Source organism: Leptodactylus fuscus, chromosome 10 (genome assembly GCF_031893055.1).
Source record: "Leptodactylus fuscus isolate aLepFus1 chromosome 10, aLepFus1.hap2, whole genome shotgun sequence".
NCBI lineage: Eukaryota > Metazoa > Chordata > Amphibia > Anura > Leptodactylidae > Leptodactylus > Leptodactylus fuscus.
The window spans coordinates 28,951,979-28,979,453 of NC_134274.1; positions in this window are offsets into that span (position 1 = coordinate 28,951,979).

The window sequence follows — 27,475 nt, forward strand, 5'->3', positions numbered from 1 at the left end:
ACAAAAATTCCAGTTGTGTCAATTTTGGTTGCAACTTAAATCTAAAAAGAGCAAATCAGAACACTGTCATAGAAAATTTTATAAATCACCCCCATTGGTTCCAATTGAACTATTCACATGTCCGCTGTTATGGTCCATTAAAATACCATCATGTGTGCTATTTCTTGCTCTTTTTCATGGATGGATCATAAGGTCAAGTCCTTGTTCATGGTTTGTATGAAGCAACAGTTGTTATTATGCTACAGTATTTATTACAGTAAATGGCATTGAAAACAAGACATGTGAAAGGTTGAAGTATAGATTGTCCATTCAATTTACAATATTTCAAGGACATTCATCGACATTCCTAATACTTTAGTGGTAAACATGTAATAAATAAGTCAATGTCGGTATCAAAGATCACAGGAGAGTTCTGCTTTTCATGTTTCTCAGGGGATAGAACATATTGTGGCATTTTATTATTCACATACATTATTAAAAAGCAGCTTGAAAAAAACCAAAAATAATTCATTCACTTTCATTTCTATAGGTTGTTGGTGCTGGAACAATATAGTGTCAAGGTCTGGGGTTGCTAGGTGGGGTGGCATAGACACAAAAGTCCAGAGTCTTTAGTCCAAAACAAAGGTAGAGTTTTATTGTCACTGAAAAAGGTAGTGCAGCAACAAAAGGAAACAATACAAAATAAATACCTGCCCGGCTAGGCTGTAGCTAAACATAGAATAGGTTACCTCACCTAGAATCACAGAAATCAAAAGCCAGTAGAATCATTCAGGACACAGCTCCAAAAATATGACCTCTCTCTGTCACTCTCCAGCCAAGCTCTACCCAAAGTCTGCTGCTGGAGCTGAATTTTTAAGCCTCCTTGATGAGGAGACTCTCAACAGCTGAGTTGCTGCTGGAACATCCCCAAATTGTGGACTGGAGGGGGGTGGAATGACAGGCCTCACTACCAACCTACCTGCCATTCCTAAAAAATCCAGCCCAGTAACCGGAACTTTGAAATAACCCTCAGCAGACAGAATTATCTGCTGAGAAACGTTCTTTCTAGAGTTTTCTCATCTCACCCACCCTAGTAGTCTGGGTGAGATGTACACCCCCTCCATTACCTGGCCGGCCATTGGCTTACAATAGATACAACATAACTTCAGACAGTATACTTTACCTTTACAAGGTCCTTGAAATATTTATAACAATCTAAACCTTGGTATTCATAGATATACCATAAGTGATTTCAAAGCAAGCTGACACTACCTGTATTCCTCTAAGATAAAATGTGCTGAAGATGTGCGGTGGGCCATTGCATCCCTCCAACTCAAAGGCATAACTGGTAGGGGTCCCTTGGAGAGAAGGGTCTCAGCCCTAGCTCCAGTTATTCCACTCCCTTTGCTACTGGGTGCTCTGAGCAAACAAGGTGTAGAGAATATGATCAATGGCCATGGAATGGATGTTGAGTTAACACTGGGTCCCATTGTCCTGGGCTGCCTGCTACTATATCAATATGCTCATTTTGACTGCAATAAAGTGACCACTTTATTTTATGTAAGTCACTTTTCCAGCTATCGAAATAATTACAGAAAGAAATTAACACCTCTAGGTAACCTATCCACTACTGAACTTACATGATGCCACAGTTTATCCATTCCCCTTCCCTAAACAAAGCAAGTCTAGAAAATTCTCCCATAGACCTCAGCAAGTCAGCATTAATTTATTGCTGCCTTTGGCCATGACTATGCTGTAAAATATATCACTAGATACTAGGAATGGAGTGGAGAAGCAAGATGTCAGCCGCCATGATCATGTATAGAAAATAGAATGAAGAAATCTACAATCAGAAAATAGAAAATTGGGATCTATTTCACTGGTTTTATTAAATAATAATATGACATTACATTCCCTTTAAGGATGTCCTATAAAATCCCTTTAAATATCACAGTAATCAATGTGACAGTATTTTGAGTGTCGGTAAAATGTGTATAAGCCATGTTATCCGAGATTTGTAATATCATAACCCAGTCACAGACGGAACAACCATGGATGGTTAGCGGTTATGCTAGAAGTCCAAATTCCTTGCGCTGAACAATCCAAAAAAGTAACTAATGAAAGGTAGAGGTGAATCTTCTTAAATAGCGAGCTTGATTTTGCTAGAGCTTAGCTGCTTACTGTCTATCTTCGCTAGTGTCAACCCTCCGGGATTAGATATGTGACCTACTTGTAGCAGTATGTCTATAAATTTGTTTTCCTTATAGAAGATGTTGCAAGTTTATGACAGTTTGAGTGGCTGTGAACTAAATGCTGAAGGATACTGAATGAAGTCTGACAGTTGTAATATGTTATTGTGAACAACTGCTGTATACCTAAAAACTTTTCCTTTCAGATAACTCATGCTGTCTCCGATGTTTCAGGAAACAAAATGTTTTTCTTTTTTTTCAACATGCTGGAAATTACCCAACAAGCTTTGCAGAGTTTGTCCCAGTTTCTGAAACTCGTTTTCTATGTTTGACATAATCTTACTGAATTTGTGGTACACATGAAAATAAGCAAATGTTAACAGTATATTTTATAGTAACTTTTAAATTCTGTTTTGCAATTTACCTTCAATATTCCATATACACAGTGTGTCTATAGACCATATACCTGGGGGAGGGGGGGTAACTTGTGGGTGTGCAGAGGGTGCAGTCCCACTGGGGCCCATAAACACTGGTATCAGTATTGAGATTGCAGCTTCCATCTGGCCCGTAAGCCAAGGAGATTTGCATTCCGCATGTAAACATTATGTGCGGCATTCCACTTCAGATTAGACCCAAATGAATCGTCCTAATCAGGAGGGTGCCTCGCATCGCAGAGTCTGATTCAGCTGCGGATTCTGTGGCAAGAAGGGTCATCTCACTTCTTTTTTCCACTACTAGCTAGTGGAAAATATCCGCTGACAAAAATTTCCATGTGAACGAGCCCTGACACTGTTTATTATGTTCACTCACCCGCACCAGGCCTCTGCTTATTATACTGTAGGGTATGAAGAGACCCCAGTGTAGAGTAATAGCATTTCAGATTTGGTCCTAACAAATTTGGCCCTATATAAAACTGTCAGAGGAACCTTGAAATATTTGCAAGCTGAATGGGAAGTTTGCTCAACACTAGTTAAAAGAGTTATCAAAGAATTGGACAAACTAGGTAGGGGCCCAGTTCCGATTCATAAGAGTACCACCCTCCTATCCTTCTGCTCTAGCTCCTCTTCTGCTTCTCACATAAGCTGCTCTCTATTGACCCCCCACTATCATATTCTGCCCATAGTTGTGCCTTCTCTCACAGTCAGGCCGAACATGTCCCTATTACCTTCTTCAGTCTTATCTGCAGTTGGCACAGGATCGGTATTAACATCATCCTCAGTGTCTAATATTCTTTTTTTTTCAATTCTCATTTTATTATGATTTTTTACAACATTTTACAAAGAAGAAATGTTCACCACATACATACACTAATACAATAACAAAAAGGATTGTACACTGTAGTCATAGCGCAATACCTAAAAAGGTAAAGTCTGTAAATAATTTGTGAGGAAATAAAAGACAATAAACATAAAGAAACCGGTAACATAACACCAACCAACGATGGAAAACGTGGGGAAGTATGAAGATGTTTGTGAGCCAATCTTATATCAACTGAACGCAAAAATTGGGTGTAGAGTCAGTAGATGGAGGGGGTAAAAGGGGGGGGAGTGGGGGGGGTATTAGGAGGGGGGGGGTCATAGGGCAACCATTGACATGAATCAGGTAGAAGAAGACCACCAAGGGGACCAGGTCCACAAGTATTTATCGTGAGTTCTCTCCTTCCAACTGATTAGCTCCTCGAATCTAGCTATTTGATATACTTTTTCCTTCCAGGCTTTTACAGTAGGAGGAGAATCTTGTAACCAATGTAGTGGTATAAGGGATTTAGCAGCTTCCAGTAAGTGTGTGGTCAAATTTTTCTTAGAGGGAATGTACTCAAGAGAGGGTTTGGCTAAGAGGACTTCTGCCGGACCGAAGGCGTGTTTGCTGTTCGTGATAACAGAGATTTGTTCCAAGATGTCACACCAATACTTTTGTATAATTTCACATCCCCACCATATGTGCAGCATCGACCCTGGGGCCTTCTTACATCTCCAACACACATCTGAGAGCTGTCTGTGAAACAGCCACTGGGGTGTTCTGTACCACCTCGATACAACCTTAAAGTGTGACTCTTGCAACCTCACGCACCTAGAGAAACCGTGGGAATGCGTCAAGATAAATTCAGATTCCTGATCTGTGAATGCAGTTCCAAGTTCCAGTTCCCAGGAGCTCAAGTAAGTGGGCTTGGAAGGGCATTCCTGCTGCAATAAAAACATCGGGCACATCGATATCTTTCTACTGGAGTCTAATTTACTTGTCAGGTTTTTCTCAAAATTAGTGGGTGATCTCGAAAGATTTACCTGCTTCCGAGCGGTATTTACAACATGAACAAAATGAGCATAATCCAAGAAGGTGAGATGTGGTACAGATAGCTTGGCTTGTAATTCCTCCTGAGAGAGCGGAGAGCCATTTTGTATTAGATCTGATACTTTCCAGTTGCGGAGCCTCATCCACCACTGAGGCGTCTGAAACCTGCAAGAGGAGATGAGGTTTGGGAGTAAACTAGCCGGCGTACAAATGGAGGTACCACCTCCCAGTCTTTCTTTATAGAGACACCAAGTCTCTGCTGGGCCCTTCAAGAGAATATCCACATCTGTCTTCGCGAGATCTCTGCGTTCTGGCAACCATAACCAATATAACATGCGAGGGCCGTGGTTAATACTCTCTAGAGTCGTCAGTGAGGGGCATTTTGACGGATAGGTGTAGGCCATCCATCTGGACAATTGTATCGCTCTGTAGTACAAGTGGATATCCGGCAGACTCAGTCCACCATCTCGCTTGTCTCTAGTCAAGAAAGAATAAGGCAATCTAGGTTTTCTCCCTTTCCATAGATAAGAAGAGAAAAGTCTGCGTAAACAGGTAAAGAATTCGGGTGGGACATAGACAGGAAGCATTTGGAGAGTATATAATATTTTAGGGACTATGTACGTCTGTAAGAGGTTCCTGCGGCCTATCCAAGAGATCATGGGAAGATCATATTCCCTTAACAGCTTTTTGATATTGGACAAAAGAGGGAGATGGTTATATCTATAAACGTTTCTGGGATCGGCTGGAAGGTGAACTCCTAAATACTTAATAGTATCAGCCTTCCAGGTAAAGGGGGAGGTACTGACCAATCTGTCAGCTTCTGCTTTGTTCAAAGACACATTTAAGATCTCAGACTTAGAGACATTCATCTTGTAATTCGAGAGCTGTCCATACATGTGAATAATTTTTAGTAATTCAGGTAGGCCTGACTTTGGGTTGGATATACAGAACAATATATCGTCTGCGAAAGCTACAGCTTGGAGCGATGCATCCCCAGCACAAAAGCCACGAATCCCATCATTCTGCCTTACAGCTTGCAGTAACACCTCCAGGGTAAGAACGAATAAAGATGGTGATAACGGGCAGCCTTGACGAGTGCCGTTTGAGATGGCAAAATAATCTGACAACACACCATTCGTCCGCAGTCTGGCATGTGGCTGTTCGTACAATGTAAAAATAGCTTTGACAAACCTGGCCGGGAAGCCAAACGACAGGAGAGTAGTTTCCATAAAACTCCAGCTCACCCTGTCGAATGCCTTCTCGGCGTCTACACTAAGCAGTAATAACGGGGTGTTTTCTCTTCTAGCTATGGACATCGCGTGCAAAAGTCTAATAGTATTGTCTTTACCTCAGTGTCTAATATTCTGAAAGGTATATGTTAGTATTAGTTCCACAGTGTTTTTCAGGAACTAGATCAGTATACAGGTTCTAGCCATGAGTGACAGCATCGACAATAGAATATTTTGAATCTATTACAACTAGCTTGCATTGATAAAAAAAAGATGGAGTGTTACTTTAAGAATCAATCACAATAAGTCTACCAAACAAGTTCAAACGTTAAAGGGATTCTACCATTAAAAATCTTTTTTCTGTGGATAACACGTCGGAATAGCCTTTAGAAAGGCTATTCGTCTCCTACCTTTAGATGGGATCTCCGCCACGCCGTTCCTTAGTAATACCGGTTTTTACCGGTATGTAAATTAGTTCTCTGGCAGCGATGAGGGCGTCCCCACGGCTGCCCGAGAACAGGATCCTGCGCCGCCTCTGTCTTCTGCTGGATCCTCCCCTTCTTTCTTCAGCAGCGTCACCTCTGTCGGCTCTTACACTAGTAGAGCCAACTGCGCATGCTCGCAATTGCGGCCTCGGAACTATGGCCGTGCATGCGCAGTCGGCTCTACTAGTGTAAGAGCCGACAGAGGTGAAGAAAGAAGGGGAGGATCCAGCAGAAGACAGAGGTGGCGCAGGATCCTGTTCTCGGGTAGCCATGGGGACGCCCTCATCACATTTTCAGCGCAGGGGCCCGCCCCCATCGCTGCCAGAGAACTAATTGACATACCGGTAAAAAATGGTATTACTAAGGAACGGCGCGGTGGAGATACCATCTAAAGGTAGGAGACGAATAGTCTTTCTAAAGGCTATTCCAACGTGTTATCCACAGAAAAAAAGTTTTTTAATGGTAGAATCCCTTTAACGCTTTTTGTGGTTTTTTTTCTACCACCATCATTCCCATCAATCCCAGCCTTATGAATACAACGAGTCTAAAGTTTTTGCATAGGCAACAGCAATTAATGTAATGTATTTCATACCTCTTATTAATAAAAGTAAGTTTCCATTCACTGTTGGTGTGTGCCATTTACTATTAATGATTCTTGTTAAATGTCAGACAACGAATATATACAGAAATGATTTATAAGAAATTAGATAAAAGTGCTTTTTTTACAACAGCAATTTCAATTGTGTGCAATGAGTTGTGAAATAAGGAATGTTTCTTGAGCATTAATGTTTTCCACCTGCATTGCAATATTACCTTATACATCACATGCTGTCAAGTGAGCATCACTAAATATTGCAAAAGCCTGCTGTGGTGTACAGGTAGTTACTTTTTATCAGTTGATTAGATTGGGGCTACATAATATGAAAACTGAGTGCGCATGAATTCTCATGCTGTGACATAAACCTTGTTTTATCACCAAACCCTAGAGGTTCTAGAGAAAATAAACTGCAGAAAAAGTACAAGTGGAATAAAAGAACAGAGAAAATTCTAAAGTCACAGAGCCATTTATTTGTCAGATAAAGTTACTGCTATTGTTAGGAAACAATTTAGAAAAAAAGAAAGTGTTAAAACACATATGTCCAGGACCGTAGCCCGAAATGGGGCGGGGGTTCCAAGTTCTCATTAAACAAATTCAATAAAACATTGAGACATCTGTGATCATACAACACATTCACCAGGTGCTTGAACATACACAGTAAACAGATATAGCATATCATCATGGAACAGAATATCTTTAAAGGGAGTCTATCATTAACAAACTCAATTCCAAACTAATCACACAGTGAATGGGCCTTTATATGGGCTATTCCAGGCATACCTTCAATATCAAGAGCCTCCTGGTAGTTATTCTTACGCAAATTAGCGCCACAGAGTACAGGGGGCGTTATACCTGTGCTCCGAGCACAACTGCATCACCACTTTTGAACATCTCTTGTGTGGTATTAAATACCTCTAGATCTGAGTCTTCTCCCTCCGAGCTCCCTTGTGCTCCGAGTACAGCCGTGTTATCACTATGAGCCTTCCACTTCTTGTCTTCACAGCTGCATCACTTGCAGCTTCTGACAGCAGGCACAACCTAAATCTTGCGCATGAGCAGTACTCTTGGCCACTTTGGGTCACGCCTGAGTATACTGAGTATGCTCATTACACTATGTTGGTTTTCAGCAAGAAAACCCCTACTGCGCATGCACGAGATTTCGATCGATGTCGATGTCAGAAGCTGCAAGTGACACAGCTGTGAAGACAAGAAGTGGAAGGCTTAAAGTGATGATGCAGCTGTACTTGGAGCACAGAGATATCACCACCTATGCTCTGTATAGCTAATTTGCATGAAAATAAAAGGCGGGTTTTTTTGGGGTTTTTTTTTTTGGGGGGGGGGAACTACCCGGAGGATCTGGATACAAAAGGTGTGCCTGGAATACAAAGGCTGGTTCACTGTGTGATTAGTTTAAAGTTGAGTTTCTTAATGATAGACTCTTTAAAAAGCTGACTATATTTATAGATTCTAAGAGATGTTCCTTTCACTCTGTTAATTGTAGGAGGTGTTGAGCCTACTGTGCAAAAGTTTCAGGCTGGAGTAGTGTTGCAAAGTGACAATGCTTTCATAAATAGAAGAATGAACAAAAGAGTAATCGAACTGAAATCAGTATTTAGCGTGAGCTTCATTTACCTTCAAAGCTGTTTAAATTCTTCTAGGTACATTTGCAGACAGTTTTTGAAGGAACTTGGCAGAGAACTTTTTCCAAACATCTTCAAGAATTTATCACAGATCTTCTGTAAGTGGAGCTCTGGTTCTTTTATTCTGAAGAAATGACAAACCAAACATGTGCCCTGCCGCTCTGTATGGTAGTGCTAAAAATAGCTAAGCTGATGCCTATTACAGCAATGGGGCCAAACCACATGTGGATGAGAAGACATATGTAAAATGTATTGCTAGATTTTTACTTGGTTATATGAAAATAAAATTCCCAATGGTAATATATAGAGTAGACACAAAGTATTATTTTACTTAAAATACATAGAAAGTACTATGCAGATCTGTTCTCCCTTATTTATCCTCTTGGCTGGACATGTCCACAAGTTAAGAGATATACTGACTGTCCTACTTGTATCTATCTATGGCCACCTAAAGTGTGTGCGATGGAGTGAGTTACAGTCTTTCTAAACTTTTATTAGCATATTGTGTTGAACTGGTTTAAGGCCAAGCTAAAATCCTTAGGATTCGTTTACACAGTGGAAACCTTGTCCACTGTGTGAGTTCTCCATATGGCTAGCCGCAACAGGATGCCGATGTAGTGCTGCGGCATCCCGTATCGGCATCCCACTCCTGATTAGGTCTGAATGAATGGGCCTATTCGGGAGTGAGTCTCGAGCCATGGACACTGCGGCTAAGTCAGCCATGGAATCCACAGGAAGATAGGGCATGTTGCTTGTTTTTCCCACTAGCTGAGAAAAAAAATCGCTAGGGGGAAAAAAAATAGCCATTGAAATGAATGGGAGCCTTTTTTTTGCAGGCAAATTTTGAGACGGATTCTGTGTCATAATCTGGCTGCAAAAAACTCCGGGTGAACATATCCTTAGAGTACTTCTAGTTGTAAGCCAACTTCTCATAAATGAATAGTAAAAGTGAATAGAGATGAGCGAGTATATTCGATCGAATACCTCCGCCGCATAGTTCTTGGTGCAAAAAAGCACCGGGGAAGGTGGGAGGGACATCACATTTTTACTGCCCCTCCCACTTTCCCTGGCGCTTTTTTACACCAAGAACTATGCAGCGGAGGTATTCGATCGAATATACTCACTCATCTCTAAAAGTGAATATAAAAAAACTTTAATATAACTTATTAAAGAAAAATACTCATGCCTTCATTTATCAGGCTGTGTTACTTCTAACAATGAAGTCTATAAAGAGGAGAGGGAGAGGAGGAGGCTGCTAGAAAACACACACAAATACTGCAGCTGTTAAGCTCTGCTTTACTTAGTAACTAAGATCGCTCTTTTGACTTTACTATATCTAGTATGATAACTAGAAAGAAAAATATGTATGTAATCAGCTCACCAGTCCATATGAAGTTTGAACTCTCCTGGGAGACCAGGTGTCGGAACGGACTTTTCCCGAAGAAATATTCCACAAAACATAGGTAAAAATTGGCTCCAAACCAGGAGGACAATTCCAACACAATCCGAGGTATATAGATTATTTAAAAAGTATAAACTTTATTGGTAATCCATTAAAAAAGGTTGTGATCAATCTCGTTAGCTACGCGTTTCGGCGCCCATGCGCCTTCCTCACGGCATACAACTAAATGACAGCAACCCACTTTTAAAGGAAATATAGGCAGTTCACTCCTCCCACTTTGTTAACCCTTAGATAATATAAACATATAAACATATTCCATGTAAACATTTCATGTACACATTACTTATACCTCAGATATAGCAATACAACATGAATCACATGACATAGCCTTCATTTAGCAACATTGATCAAACTAAAGAAAAAAGAAAAAGAAAAAAAGGGAAAAAAAAAAGAAAGAAAAATAAGAATAAAAAATAAAAATCATCTTACCCCATAAGTATATCCAAAGGCTAAGCCCAACTCTACGATAAACCCGGAAGTGTGATCCTCCCTATCAGGAAGCAAAGAGTCACTCTTGCATGCTATAAAAACTACACTTCCCATGGGGCTAAGCTTTCTACGCTACATACATCCGGTATGAGTCTCGGTGTATATCTACCAATTTCATTACTATGTAGCCACCAATTCATATTAATAAAAAAGCTATACTACACATGGGGTTAAGTTCTCTACGTTACATACATTCGGTATAAATCCCATTATGTATCTCCCAATATCTATTTATTAATAAATAAACGACAAATCAGAACGTATGTTTAAACCGCCTGGATGACGCGTACCCAGACGCATAATCCAGAATGCTTCCCTCAGGAGGAGTTTTTTCCTCCAATCTCCTCCCCTAGCTGGCTCTTTCACATATTCAATAGCATAAAATTTAAGACCCGTTGTATCCCCTTTATGATATTGTGCAAAATGTTTTGAAGCCCCCGAAGTATTCTCAGAGAATTTACCACTATCCGTTATATGTTCAGAAATTCTATTTTTCACTGGTCTAATCGAGCATCCCACATACAACTTGTTGCAAATTTCACATTCTATTATATACACAATATGGTTACTATTACAGTTCATAAACGATTTAATTGGGAAAGTCTCAGTATCATTGACTCCACTAAACGTCCTACATTTTTTCACAAACTTGCACATTGTGCAGCGACTCATACCACACCTATAGAACCCTTTGAGTTCCAACCAGGTCTTATTTTTAACTTTAAGTTCCTCTCTAAACATACTAGGAGATAAAATATCACCCAGGGTTTGTCCCCGTTTAGCCACAAAATTAACGCCATTCTGTAATAATTCTCTAGTAGTGGCATCCTGATTTAATATAGTTACATTCTTTTTAAAAATCTTCACAATTTCCTTATATTGTCGACTATATGGGGTCGAGAAGGTCAAGCCGTCTCTACTATCTCCATCCTTAGCCTTGATTTTATCATCCAATAGTATTTTTTGTGTCTTAGAGGCTGCAGTGTCAACTGCCCGCCTCAACGTCCACTCAGGATAACCCCGGTTTTTCAGTCTCTGTACCGTTGCATTTTGTTGTTCCTCAAAAACTTTATCAGAAGTACAAGCCCTCCGGGTTCTATATATTTCACCCAGCGGAATCGCTTTAATTGTATGTGCTGGGTGGTGACTACTGGCTAACAGAACGGAGTTACATGCTGTAGATTTCCTAAATAAACAGGTCTCCACCCTTCCTGTCTCCAAATTACCCCTGAGTAATATATCCAAAAATGAGATTTCTTCAGTACTACATGAAAAGGTGAATTTCAAATTAAACATGTTGGAATTCAAATATTTAACAAGCCCTGGTACGGCCGCTACATCTCCTCGCCAAACCAGCAAGATATCATCAATGTAGCGGCCGTACCAGAGGATGCTGTCGCAAAATGGATTATCCACGGAAAAAACGCAAAACTCCTCCCACCACGCAAGAACTAAATTCGCGACGGAGGGGGAAAAGGGGGCCCCCATAGGGGCTCCCTTAATCTGAAGATAGAACTTCCCCCCAAACTCAAAAAAATTATGACTAAGTAAGAATTCTGTAACCTCCAGTAGATAGTCACCAAGAATTTCCGAATATGAACTGTAATGAAATATATGATGACTTAATGCTCGTATAGCCACGTCATGGGGGATGCTCGAATAGAGTTGTTCTACATCGCAACATACCCACACAAAATCTGATTCCCATGAAAAATCCGAAAAAACTTTTAAAACCGCTTTTGAGTCTTGTAAGAATCCCGGTATGCGATAGACCAAAGGTTGTAACAAATTGTCGAGCCACCCACACAGTTTTTCATTAAGTGACCCTATCCCCGCCACAATGGGTCTTAGGGGAGGGGGATTCAACTTCTTATGGGTCTTTGGTAGACCATGAAAAATCGCATACACGGGATTCTCTGGAATCAAATGTTTAGATTGGGCTTCTGAAAATAAACCCAAGTTAACTCCTTTCTTTACCAAACATTCCAATTTGATCCTAAACTCTTTAGTAGGGTTTCGATCCAGCTCTCTGTATGTTGAACAATCATTTAATATTTTCAGACATCCGTCTTTATAATCCTGCTGATTCATGACCACAACGCATCCATCTTTATCCGCCTTTTTTATTATAATATCATCTCGAGTCTTAAGTGAGTATAAGGCTCTAGATTCTAAGGGTGTAAGATTATATTTCTTATGATTAGAATTTCTTTTGCTCAGTTCGCATAGATCATGTTCCATAGCTTGTTGGAACATGGTATATGCGTGAGCCCGGGATTTAATAGGGTAAAACCTTGGATTACAACCCCTAGCACCGACCACATGTATAGAGTGATCATTCAGACTCGAGCCAGATTCCTGCAGCTGTATCAGATTTGTCAGAGCAACTTGCTCTTTGAAATTTAATTGTGATAACTCCTCTTCAGCTGATACCTCCGGAGGAATTGGCTCATAATGATCTTTTTCTACATTTTCATTATTTAAATCTACGTTTTCAGAAAAATGTTTCTTTACTGTTAATAGGCGGACAAATTTATTGATATCCATAAGCGTATTAAATAGATCAAAATCATGTGTGGGCACGAAATTTAATCCCTTGGACAACAAACTTAATTCAACTGGAGACAATGTAACTGATGAAAGATTAACTACATTATCGTTCATCGTCTGTGTGAGCGGGTTGCGTATCGATGACTGTCTCCTGTACGCATATTTCTTCCCCGCCCTCCTTGTCCGTTTTTTAAAGGGACCATAGCATTATGTGGACGATATCCTTCCCCTGAAGAGGTATCCGAATTGCAGCTATCACCATCATCCCTTGAAAAATCGCTTCCAGTGGATACATCTGAACTAGGTTCCATAGAGCTGAATGAAACCCTGCGGTTCACCGATTTTCTTGAATTAAACCTCTTCAATATAGACTTCGGGGTCCGATGATTATTCACCTTTGAATTAGAATATACATAACCAGGGCTTGTTAAATATTTGAATTCCAACATGTTTAATTTGAAATTCACCTTTTCATGTAGTACTGAAGAAATCTCATTTTTGGATATATTACTCAGGGGTAATTTGGAGACAGGAAGGGTGGAGACCTGTTTATTTAGGAAATCTACAGCATGTAACTCCGTTCTGTTAGCCAGTAGTCACCACCCAGCACATACAATTAAAGCGATTCCGCTGGGTGAAATATATAGAACCCGGAGGGCTTGTACTTCTGATAAAGTTTTTGAGGAACAACAAAATGCAACGGTACAGAGACTGAAAAACCGGGGTTATCCTGAGTGGACGTTGAGGCGGGCAGTTGACACTGCAGCCTCTAAGACACAAAAAATACTATTGGATGATAAAATCAAGGCTAAGGATGGAGATAGTAGAGACGGCTTGACCTTCTCGACCCCATATAGTCGACAATATAAGGAAATTGTGAAGATTTTTAAAAAGAATGTAACTATATTAAATCAGGATGCCACTACTAGAGAATTATTACAGAATGGCGTTAATTTTGTGGCTAAACGGGGACAAACCCTGGGTGATATTTTATCTCCTAGTATGTTTAGAGAGGAACTTAAAGTTAAAAATAAGACCTGGTTGGAACTCAAAGGGTTCTATAGGTGTGGTATGAGTCGCTGCACAATGTGCAAGTTTGTGAAAAAATGTAGGACGTTTAGTGGAGTCAATGATACTGAGACTTTCCCAATTAAATCGTTTATGAACTGTAATAGTAACCATATTGTGTATATAATAGAATGTGAAATTTGCAACAAGTTGTATGTGGGATGCTCGATTAGACCAGTGAAAAATAGAATTTCTGAACATATAACGGATAGTGGTAAATTCTCTGAGAATACTTCGGGGGCTTCAAAACATTTTGCACAATATCATAAAGGGGATACAACGGGTCTTAAATTTTATGCTATTGAATATGTGAAAGAGCCAGCTAGGGGAGGAGATTGGAGGAAAAAACTCCTCCTGAGGGAAGCATTCTGGATTATGCGTCTGGGTACGCGTCATCCAGGCGGTTTAAACATACGTTCTGATTTGTCGTTTATTTATTAATAAATAGATATTGGGAGATACATAACGGGATTTATACCGAATGTATGTAACGTAGAGAACTTAACCCCATGTGTAGTATAGCTTTTTTATTAATATGAATTGGTGGCTACATAGTAATGAAATTGGTAGATATACACCGAGACTCATACCGGATGTATGTAGCGTAGAAAGCTTAGCCCCATGGGAAGTGTAGTTTTTATAGCATGCAAGAGTGACTCTTTGCTTCCTGATAGGGAGGATCACACTTCCGGGTTTATCGTAGAGTTGGGCTTAGCCTTTGGATATACTTATGGGGTAAGATGATTTTTATTTTTTATTCTTATTTTTCTTTCTTTTTTTTTTCCCTTTTTTTCTTTTTCTTTTTTCTTTAGTTTGATCAATGTTGCTAAATGAAGGCTATGTCATGTGATTCATGTTGTATTGCTATATCTGAGGTATAAGTAATGTGTACATGAAATGTTTACATGGAATATGTTTATATGTTTATATTATCTAAGGGTTAACAAAGTGGGAGGAGTGAACTGCCTATATTTCCTTTAAAAGTGGGTTGCTGTCATTTAGTTGTATGCCGTGAGGAAGGCGCATGGGCGCCGAAACGCGTAGCTAACGAGATTGTTCACAACCTTTTTTAATGGATTACCAATAAAGTTTATACTTTTTAAATAATCTATATACCTTGGATCGTGTTGGAATTGTCCTCCTGGTTTGGAGCCGGTTTTTACCTATGTTTTGTCTAGTATGATAACGTTCCACCGCTGCACAAGGTTAGGTAATAAATCAACAGCCTGCAGCCTCCTTCCCCATCCCTTCTCCATAGACTTCTGTGTGGGACTGGATATGGATAGAAGTGCTATTTTAATAAGAGTGATGGAAAGAAGAAACATAGTCTGGTAAGAGTAGAAGGAAGCATGACATTTTAAGGGTCCATTCACACGGAGGAAAATGGTGAGGAATTTGGTGTGGAATTTCAGCGCTGAAAAAAAAGCCTCCCATTGACTTCAATGGGTTCCTTAGCAGAAAAAGGAACCCATTGAAGTCAATGGGAGGCTTTGTTTTCAGCGCTGAAATTCCGCACCAAATTCCTCACCATTTTCCTCCGTGTGAATGGACCCTAATAAAGAAATATTACAGGTTTTTTCCATATACTCTTGTAGTCACCATTTATGAAAAGTTGGTTTATAATTGGAGATGCACTGTAACCAAATTGGACATCATATAAGTGTAGACACATCCATACAGTATGTATATTACAAGTTAAGCAGTTTTTCTAAGAAAAAACCCAACATGGTTTATGGTAATAGAGTAGTCACAAAGCTAACTACATACAAACTATACAATCTGTGTTTATAGGTGGCCGCCTGGTGGGGCTTGAGGAGGTTGACGGAGATTGAATTGAATTCAATTTTATTAGCATGCTGTGATATTGTGTCGAATTGGTTTCATGACAAATTGTAATCCTTAACCTAATTGGAGTCCTGCTAAATATGATCACATCCATTTCTTCTCCATAATACATATATTATCAAATGCATTTGTATCTAAAAACCTATATATTGAAATACAAGTTTTTTCCTTAAGCCATCTTTCTATCAAACGCTACATTCATAAGGCTGTTAATAGATTCCCAGCATGCCTTGCATTTATTTTACAGCTGAGAAGTACGCACTATTTTTTGCTATTTAGACTTGATTTCAGCCTGACATTTATTTGGTGGGCTTATACCGCGTTTTTAGCTTGCTGTGCAGTAGTCGTCATCAATTATTTACATGTAGAAGGCAGCTTATCAATCTTGCCATCTTTGTAACCAAAAAATAGCAATGAGCTGCTTTTTTTTTTTTTGCTTTGTGATTATACCGTGTTCTGACCAAATGCATTAAAAAATGAAACTAACAAATTCACTAATAAGTTAAGAAATGGTGTTAAAAGAATCAAGGATAAAATAAGTTTATTCAGAGGGACCAGGATTGAGTGTAAATTCGGAAAATATTGCTCCGTAAAGGGAACATGAGACATTAAAACCGCCATCATGTCCTTATGGTTTGGAGGTTTAGTGTCCATAGTATTCCTATAGTATAGGTAGCCTGTCAGCTATGGGATAGGTTCTCAGTTTGTATCCATCATTATTAACACCAGTGTTACAATTATAATGGAAGGACTTCAGTTTTGATGGTGTCTGTTTGATAAAAGAAGGTGTCTATGTTTGAAAAAAGATGGTCTCCCGCTTGTATCTGTCATGAATATCCTCTGATGGATCAGAACAAAGGATACGCAAAACCCAGTGTGAATGCAGCCTAACAATGTTTTCAGTAATGTGTCTGCTTTTAACGTCATAGGATCCTGTGGATATATGCTGCCAGGATCTATAAATCATGAGTAACAGTTCTTCAAGTCTCTGCACTACTAGAAGTATAGAAATGACTGTAAATTCTCTGGGCTGTAAGGGCCCTAAAATCAGTAGTCAGGAGTCGGACATTGCATCCTTTTTAGTAAGGTGGGATGGTAGAGAGAGTTTACTGATCAGTGCTAACACTGTGAATGTGTATAGTATACATGTAGATTTTTTCACTAACTTTCAATGCATTACATCCTGTTTATTGCAGAGTGAAAATCCATGCCATTCGAAAATCTGCAGAATCTTCTGATATCCATGAAGAATTTTTCAGTACATGTTGTGAGAAGGTGACAGGCAGAATGCTGGAGTCCCATTATATCAGCCCCAAATTTTTGTCCTATGTGTGGTCCAGGCAGGGGTGAACCTGGGCTTTCTGCCGCCTGAAGCGGCGTCAGAAATCCCCCCCCATCCGGAGGAGGGGCGGAGCTGGGGTGGGGTCACAAGAAAGGGGCGTGGCCGATCGGAAAGGGGGCATGTCCGAGCGGAGCGAGCGGCGTTCGCAGGCAGAGAGCAGGCAGGGAGCGGACCTTCTCTCTGCCTGAGTGTGAGGGGCGGCCGCTGGAGCAGCGCTGCGTCCAGCAGGGCCGCCCCAATACACCGCTCGCTTCCCGTGTCGGGCTGCAGACACGGTGACGCTAAGCCAGTCCAGGACAGCTTGTCCTGGACTGGCTTAGGTCAGCAAAAATGCCGCCCTCCCGAGGCCCTGGGTCCAGGGTAGGTCTTGATTAGGCCTTTGCCCAGTTATGGGTTTTTGTGAGATCAAACAGGGACTACTTATATTTTGTTTGATTGTATGGCCAGATACAAGCCACATGTATAGCTAGCCTTATTCTGTATTAGTTAGTGCTCAGATGAGCAGGAGTTTTGATTTGCCCTATGTTAAAGCTGTATTTTATTTTGCTTATTTTTGTACCTGACTTGAAGGTTTATTTATTTTGCTGTTTTTTTTTTTTTTCTAAATAAACCTGTTTGCTACAGATTTTGTGTCCCTGTCTCTGACTGGTTGGGTCCGCACCATTGCTGCTACCAAGCTACCTTCCCCATGATGTAAAGAGGGTTTTCCTTTTACTGTGCCCTTCCCTTGGGCCACTGACTGTAGTCTATAAAGTATAGGAACAGTATGACAAAGCTATACAATTAAACCAGGGAACAGCATTGCTTTAGGACCTGGTCAGAACAGAAATGTGTGAGAAGAAGGGGAAAAGGAAGAGCTGCAGTTTTCCACCAGGGCCCAACAGCCATTATCTACAGCCTTGGTTGAAATTTCAACTTTCGGCTGGGACTGTCATCAACAAAGATAGCATATGAGATAGTGACTTTATTACTACGTTTGTGTCTTTTTGTACTTTTTTTGGCTACTGTACTTGTTCATTAAACATCTGACCAATTTCCTGTATACTTTGGCATTTCATTCAACTAATTTACCCTGATCTGGCTATATAGTCTGAACTAGCACTTGTGGAGGAGAGCCAGTTTCTGATCTACTATGGTGCAGGAAGGCTGTGGCCATGATTGAATGGCCCTGATTGTTTCTGTGTTGGGACACAGCTGGCTATTGTGCAGAAAGGAAGTGAAAAAATGCTCTGAGAGTGCATAGATGCAATTACAGTAGAGCGGAGACATCTGTTCTAGCAATGTCATGCACTATGCTATACATTAATCCACAGCAGAGTACAAGGAAAGATCACTCAAGCCACTTAATAGCAGACTCAATAGCAGTTCTAAAAGAGCACCTGGTGTACCAATGTTAATAGTAGTGAAAGTTGCTGTATGCTTTGTTCCAACTTATCCAAGCAGCTGAGTAAACCATCTTCAAGAATTGATAATGTGAATTGATAGAGTATTGCTAATTCCAGTGCTGTATTCTGATTGGCTGATGTAGATGAGACTTGTTCAAGTAAAATTACACATAGATTGCAATCCTTGGTCTTGTTAACTGTTTATTAAAGCTAGATGACTACGTTTCTTTTGGTCAGCCACTTACGCCACCATATTTTTTCCCTCTTGGCTCCACCAATATTGGGAAGGAATTAATTGATGGAAACCCATCATGTGCCCGAGTTCTGAGGCAAGCAGAAGAGTGAGAAAAGGGAAAAGGAGGTCCAATAGCTGGAATGTGCAATTCTGATTGAACAATTTCTTTTCTTACAGGCTTCTTTCGACTTGCATAAGTATCAAAATGACTAGGAATTTGTTTATTGCAGCTAAATATTATTCTATAATGTGAAACCCCAGTGCACAAAATAGCATGTTCTTATGGCCTTGGCCCTCACTGCTGGCATTTCTGTAGATATAATTGACATGCTACAATTAACAAAACTGTGTGGTTTTGGATCCAAAACTGGATCCCCTTTCATGTAGCTGCACTGCAGCCACATTTTAGTGTCCATATTATGAGCCCAATGCTTGGATTTCAAGTGATTCAGTAGAACGGCTTTAAAGTGTTCCCCCGACTGTCCTGTAACATAGCCTTGTACTGTCAGAGGGGGCAATACCTTACCACTCAACAATGACACTAGGCAGTGTGGAACACCCTCCAGTACAAGTCTATAGATGATTACTGTTGGGGATTGTGTTCCACCGGGCTGTAAGGCCCCGCCCTTCTGACAGTGGGGAGATATTGGTACCGAAATTAATGGCACTGATATCTCCAGCACCAGAGCATATAACAGGAAAGCAAACAATGCACTAAATTCAGAGTCCTTTCAGCTTTCTAGTGGTATATACAATCACAGATTGAGGAGGACATGAAAGGTCCTCATTAAGGGGTTTTCCCATCTCCCTGTTTCAGCACACTTGCATGTTGTCTCTTCTTCCACTTCCTAGATTATGCAGCAAGCTGGGGGAAGGTGGCTTTGACTGTTTAATGATGGATAATAAATTCAGTGTTATCTTTGTATAGAGAGAGATAACAGACACTTTATCAGAGACTCTATCAGCAAACTGCAATTAACTGACTTGATTGTCCTGCTGCAGAGCTGTACATAACAGTGAGAGCACTCAGATGCCCCCCCCCCCAGAGAGCAGTTACTGATGTCATCTGTCCTATTTATCACATATCGCAGGCAAACAAAGCAACTTTGCTAAAGCAATTTATTTAGAAAAACTCTTGAATTTACATAAGCTAGCAGTATAGATGGAATCCTTGAGAGGGAATACCCCTTCAATGTCCAGGTAACGTGGCCCCATTTTGCCATATGAGACTGGTATAAATTGAACATTACAACATGAAGGGCTGATTCCATTCCAAGTAGAATATTTTATAGCTTCCGTAGCTTGTAGGTTTTTTTTGTGGCACATAAAAGAGTATATCTTATGATGTTCAGCGGTACGTCTACCTTACAATCAAAACTCTGAAAACTAAGATCTTCTCAATAATCAATCAATTATTCATTGCCTAAGATGTTTTATATGCCTGTCCTCATAAAACTACTGTAAAATGAAGAGTATAGCTGAGTCCTACAATAAATCTTAGCTCAAAGTTTGATATTACTGTCAGGGAGTTGCAAAGTTTCAGGTGATATTTTTTCAACTTATATGCTGAACCTTTCATCAAATCCTGCTAATTTATCTAAGTCTACTATGTATTTTGTAAAGATTCCAAACATATTTTATATATTCAGCAAATGTAAGCATTTCTGAGCTATGTAAGCTCCATGGTCATTAATCTACATATATAAATGCAAGTCTGGAAGAACAAATCCCATTCCCTGGACATTTTCACCAGCTAGACTTGCACTAAACAGAATTTGTATGCTGTGCCGTAATTAGCTTTGTCATGTCCACAGCAATAGTCATACATATTTTATGATGATGCAATTCAGATTCTTACTGTTCATTTACATATATTTGTACATTTCTATACATATTGCAAAAAGACCCCTAATAATGTTCAGTAATACATGTTGGTAGTTTATAGTCTAAGACAGACCCACAAAATTTCCAGACTTAGACTTAAAGGGGTATTCCCACGATGCTTGTTCACTAACCTGCAGGCTGTTGTGCTCTCTTCACTTCCTGCTTTTCTCGGCACATAGGTGGGCGGGTTTTCACTTGCACGGGATTGGTTGTAAATGAATTACCACAGTGTGAAGCTGATGCAGCAGAGCTGGATTTGAGTCAGTTTGCATTACATACAGAGCTAACAGACTCCCTGTCTCAGCCCTTATCAGCCAAATTCAATTTAACCGACTGATAAGAGCTCAGAAATCCTGGAGCTCTCACCTCCCCTATCTGTGTCATTTAAGTAGCGGAGCTTCTCAAACAGCTGAGAGCTGCTCCCAGCCCCTCCCTCCCCCCTGAGAGCAGGCAGCTACATCACTTGACAAATGAGCAGATAATCCCAAGGGCCATAGAAACGGAGTGTAAACAATGAAGTGAATACATTAAGATAGCAGCGAAACAAAGCAGTTTTGATAAAGCAATACATTTAGGAAAAGTCTTAAATCCACATAAACCAGCAGTATAGATAGGATCCTTGTGATGGGACAACCCTTTTAAGCCCTTGCAGACGACCGTCGCCATGGTCATTGTGCTATCCATGTATTTCACGGATAGCAAACGGACCCATTTTTTTCTATGGGCCTGAACACACAACCATGAATTTCACGGTCTTGTGTGCGGACAAAGTCCGGGCCTCAAAATATAGAACAGTTCCACTTCCTGTCCTATTTTGCGGCCCTTTCTTCCATGGTTCCTATTCATTTATTGAAAGGAACCGCAGAAACACAACCTGTGCACGGGCAGCACATAGGACACATCCTCATGTCCCCTGTGTGCCGTCTGTGCTTTTATTTCATGGCAGGCCAGTTACAACACAGTCGTCTGCAACCGACCTTAATAATGGGCTGAAAATTTCCAGCATATGACAACCCCAATTAACAATGGCTTTGGAATCAACTGCTATATCCAAGGATATATTTTATGTAGACTGATTCACAAATAACCTATTAGGTCTTATTATGCTGTTTGGGTACCAGCAAAATGGTTTTCGATCCAAATGGTTTTCTGGTAGATTCAGTGAACTCCAATCTAAATCTAAAATTTTGCCTTACAAATTAGATTTTAGACTACCAAAGTGGCAGATTTTGGACGTCATCTGTTGGTTGGTGACACATAAGGGTTAGTTCACACATCTGATACCTTTTCTGCCAGTGGAGAAAAAAAAGCTAGTGGAACCCATTGGCGGCACAACCAACTTGCCTAAAAAAAAAAATGTATAAGTACTTTTTAGATAACAGTATATATAGAGGACTATTGGCTGCATGTGGGTAGTATCTGGGTAGCACTTTTTATTCAGGTACTCTTTGGCATTATAAAGTATCTGCCACTGGCACTGCCTCAATTTGTGCATCACTATTACTGGTGGCACTATGTAATGTTGGGGTATCATCAGCGCCGCACCTCCCATGAGGTGACCTGAAGCGACCGCTTCAGGCGGCGCTATGCCAGGGCCTCGGGAGGGTGGCATTTTTGCTGACCTAAGCCAGTCCAGGACAAGCTGTCCTGGACTGGCTTAGCGTCACCGTGTCTACAGCCCGACATAGGAAGCGAGCGGTGTATTGGGGCGGCCCTGCTGGACGCAGCGCTGCTCCAGCCGCCGCCCCTCACACTCAGGCAGAGAGCAGGTCCTCTCCCTGCCTGCTCTCTGCCTGCGAACGCCGCTCGCTCCACTCGGTCACGCCCCCTTCCGATCGACCCCGCCCCCTTCCGCTCGACTCCACCCCTTTCTCACGACTCCGCCCCTCCTCCAGGGGGGGGGCTTTCTGACGACGCTTCAGGCGGCAGAAAGCCCAGGTCCACCCCTGGGTATCATAGTGGCTTCTATCAATACTTCCATTACAAGTAATTGTTTTTTTCTATATCCGCTTTCAACTGATCTTGAGCCTAGGAATGAAATTGCTACACATTGATACTGGTAAGTCATTTGGGATAAAATTTGAGAAACGTTTCCAAAGAACATTGAAGACATTATTTTAAGTAGCTCCAGTCTGTTAGATATCATAACTAAATTAGCACTAGGTGAATTAACGTTACACAGTAGCTATATACATCTCCCTTATTAATATCTTCATCTCATATCCTTTTATCTTGTAGTCTTCACCTTCACAATGTTCTCAAGAAGCCATTTATATCACATTTACTTTAGAATTTTTGACATTCCATTGTAATGAGATGATATAGCTTGGGCGAAGTCATTGTATTCATTCTTACTACAATCATTGAACATCATACTGACATTGTATTAATCCATAATTGATGAATTCAAGGATAGAGTCGCTACGATTATTACCATAAGAGGATATTATACATTATATACATTGGTTGTGCGCTATGTTTAGTTCTGTCTACTTCACAATTGTAATTCTACCATTTTCTAATTTTAGAGTATTCAGTAAAAGGCATAAATGTGAAATTAAAGCAGCAAAGTAAAGTATATACCCATCACAGTTATCACTATATTTTTCACAAAAGAAGGTTAACCTGGCTATCCACTTTTATTAGCTGTTACCAAAAATGCTTATTCAGCCGACAGCTCCTCCTGACTATCCAACATACATGTATACTATGCTCAACTAAACATATGTTGGTTCTGAATGGAGAGACAAGCAAAAACTGATGCCAAGTACACTTGATCTGGTGATGGCTCATCTCTCTTGAGAATAAAAGGATGTGGATGAAAACCAAATCCCAATCTATCTCTCCTCCAGTATCTTCTGTTAGAGGTGTCAGTTGAGATACTCTCATACCCATCAGTATGGTGGCCCTGCAAAACTGATGGCTGCTGGGACCCCAACAATCACACTGAATGGGGGCACTTTGCCCTGTATACATGCAATGGCAGGTTGTGTATGTGTCCTGCTCCTCTGTTCAGGTCTAAGGTACTGCCATTAATATCACTCAGCATTATATTTACCCGTCTCCGCCAGTCCAAGCAAGGCATGCTTTTGTGATCCTCCATGTTATTCGTTTCAGATTTGGCCAGCTAAAGGGGTTGTCCAGGAATTGTGGCACTTGAGCAGAAGGCCAGGAAAAAAAAAAATCATACTCCAGTGTGCGCTGGGGCTTTTGCCTTCTGCTCAGTCCACTCCTGGCTTTAGCTCAAAAAGCGCACAAAAGAAGCTGCGTTTCTGCAATGTGGGGCCTTAGCCTGAAAGTTGGCAAAGGTTTGGTGCTTGGAAATTGAAAAAGCAATGGCTTTTCAGTTATAGTCTGATGGCTCATCAGCAGAGGACAAGAAATGCACTGAAGTTGCTCAACACTGGCTTAAAGTCACGGTGTCACTGTCATGGAGCCATATCAATCTTATCTACCTCTACAATCTCATCTGCTTCCTCCATAACATTGTATACTATAGGTACTGGGTAACTGTGGTCTGCTGTTACTACTACTTTCTAATTTACTACACAACCACAAATTTTACCACTACAAATTTCTGCTACCCCATTCTTACAAGTACTGATGTATGACAGGGCACAAGTGTTTCTTCTATATTATCCCATCCATTGCCAGCATGACATTAATCATACTTATAATTCAGGTATTCATCAAAATCTCAAGGAATAAGGTACTGGCTCAATGAATGGTAAAAAACCAAAAAAAAAAAAACAAGCTAACTTTAACTCAATCACTTTTATGTGGCAAAAGATGTACTGGTATAATATTTATAACTTCCCATTTTTGTGGTTTTTGGCAATTAAGAAAACAGATGAGATATTACTGTACTACTTTCAGGTTGGAAAAACCCTCAAGGAGGTAAAGTATATACTGTAACATCACCTTGAGGTAAAGTATATACTGTAACATCACTTGGTTGTGTCGTTTGACAAGGAAGGAAAATGGGCAAATCTCGCCAGATATGTCATGTAAACCTTTTTCTCTATGCATTTCCATGATGTTTTAGCTGGTTAACACGAATTGAACTGCAAAAAAATTTGTATTCACCTAGGTTCAATGTTTTTTGAAAAATTGGAGCTGAATCTAGTTTGTTATGAATCGGTTAGCTTATCTCCTGTAATGGACACATTTTATATGATTCATAATACAATCCTATAATTGAATCACAGGGGAACTTGTTAAGAAACTAGAAGACAAGAAAGGTTTGTATGGGTGATTTATAAAGTCAAAGTGAAATATAGTTTAGCCAGTTGGCTTTGTGGATATTTTTATTATATTTTTAGGTTTTTTTTTAAAGTATCTTTTATATTGTTTATAATGCATTAATACTAGGGCATATTTAGAGATTAGGAAATATGAAAAAGCAAGGGTTAATGCATGACATATTGCATAAGGCAGAGAGTACAAAGAGTACAACCAACAGTAAGCTTAAACTAGTGAAGGCTAGAGGGATTTCACATATGAGGATTGCATGGATTTAGGATTCCTTAATAATTCTAGCAAATCCCATCCACACATTGCAGAAAAATATGCATAGTGGATACGTCACTGTTTTGAAAATCTCAACATGTCAATTATACCTACAGAAATGCCAGTGGTAATTTCTGTGGACCTTTTGTAAAAAGCTTCTGCCACAGTTTTTTCCGCAGTACTTTATTGAAGGCTGCTAAAAATAAATCCAAGGACCCCAGTTACGGAAGAGCCTACCATAGGAACATGGTCTCCCAATAACACATTTTTTCATGCCTATATACTCAGTCTACTTTGCCTATTCAGTGTTTGAAAGAAGGTGACATTGAAGATCTCCAGTAAAACATATATAAGATAAATAGGAGGCACTCCAAGTCAAGATGTTCCGTAATAGAGGTCAGCAGCTGTACATTTGTGGATAGAATATTGGGACAGCCAAAAGGAAAAACTGGTTATGGCACAAAAAGTGAGCTAGAGAGAACAGGGGCAGACTGACGCTATACAATACATGGGGGACTCCAGGTAGGACTCCTTTAGATCACACATTGGGCTATTTGAGCTGCCTTCTAACCTCATTGGGTTAGAAACCACAAACCATATTTTCTCCACAGCGTCTTCTGTAAAGAGTTTGGCACGGATTTCAGGCTCTCCTCAGTAGAACTCTATGCCAATAAGCAGTTGCTGACTGACATGTTAGTGTCCGTAAACCCATCCCTTCCCTTCCCTCTCCTTAAACAAGACATGTGCATCAATTCTAAATCATGATAAACACTCTTTTTGCCCAGTGGCTCCCACTGATCTCATAACAAAAGATTGTTACCGCTAAGATGTCTAGAGAAAATCTTTAACACACTGAAAATTTTTTACTTAAATTTAGTCCTTTCCTGACATGCACTGTAATAGTATTTCAGTTTTGGGTATTTAAATACAGCAGACACTGAGGACCTGAGCTGTTGGAGAGTCAGCAGCAATGCCCGCACCGATCACTGGCATTAAACCCCCATTCCTGGTGGTGCATGGACCCTACTATTTTGCAGTGGATCGCTAGCTCCCATAATAAAATTGTTAATGCCATTATAGCCAGGAACCTGTTGAAGGCGCCTAGGCTTGTCTGGCATACACTGTATCTGGCATTACAAAACATGTGTTTGGACTACTTGGGTAACTCTCAACAATATGTGCCCATATTTTACAATGCGTTGCAATGCACTGTATTAGTGACCAGACCCCCTGGGGTTCAAGATCTATAGGGGTCTAAAGACACAGTGAAGGCTATAAAAACAGTTTGTAAAAAAGTTTTTCTCCAATTCCACCCCATTCTCAATTTTTCTCCAGCTTCCTAGTACTGTATATTGTATAGAACAATAAATGGTAGCGCCACAAAGCAAAATCTGTTATACAAAATATAAAGGGGTTGTCCCATCACAAGGATCCTATCTGTACTGCTTGCTAATGTGGATTTAAGACTTTTCCTAAATACACTGCTTCAGCAAAACTTCAGCTTTGTTTGTCCACTATCTTACTTTATTCAATTCATTGTTGACACATCCTTTGACTTATCTGCTCAAAAGTCAAGTGATGTATCTGCTGCTCTGAGGGGGGAGGGAGGAGGGGCTAAGTGCAGGGAGTGAGCCTGTGTCTGTGGCTATTCCTGTGTCTACACCACATGACCTAGCTTCCTGCTATCAGATAGGGGAGAGGAGCTGCTTTCATTTCTTCTGTTCTCCCAGTTATCAAGGCTAGCTAATTCAGTTGTGTTCATTATGGCAGAGACAGGCAGTGTCTGTATGTAACACAGAATGGAGTTGCTGCTGCCTGTACTTCATAGTCCAATATGGAATTTGGGGGCAGAGCTAAACGGAAGGTTGCATGTGAAACCCTGCCCACCAAATGATGCAAGAAACCAGGAAGAAAGAGGTTTTTACAGCAGTGAAGACTGGTGAGTATGCGATGTGGGAATACCCCTTTAAGCCCTAATACATCTCGGTGAATGGAAAAATAAAAAGTTATGGCTTTAGGACAGCGGGGAGTCAAAAACAAAAACTGAAAAATGCCTGTGGTAAATATGACTACGTTCAAGGGAAAATCCATTTAAGGTTGGGACCCCATGTGACGGAAACACTGTGATTTGGCCACAGCGGAAACACCGCGGGAACAATTGCAGCAGTTTACAGTAAGGACAACGTGAGTGGGATTCAAGCAAATCCCATGCCCACTTTGCGGTAAAATCCGTGGTGTGGACATGCTATGATTTCCAAAACTGGTGTGGTTTTTGAAATTGTAGCATGTCAATTATA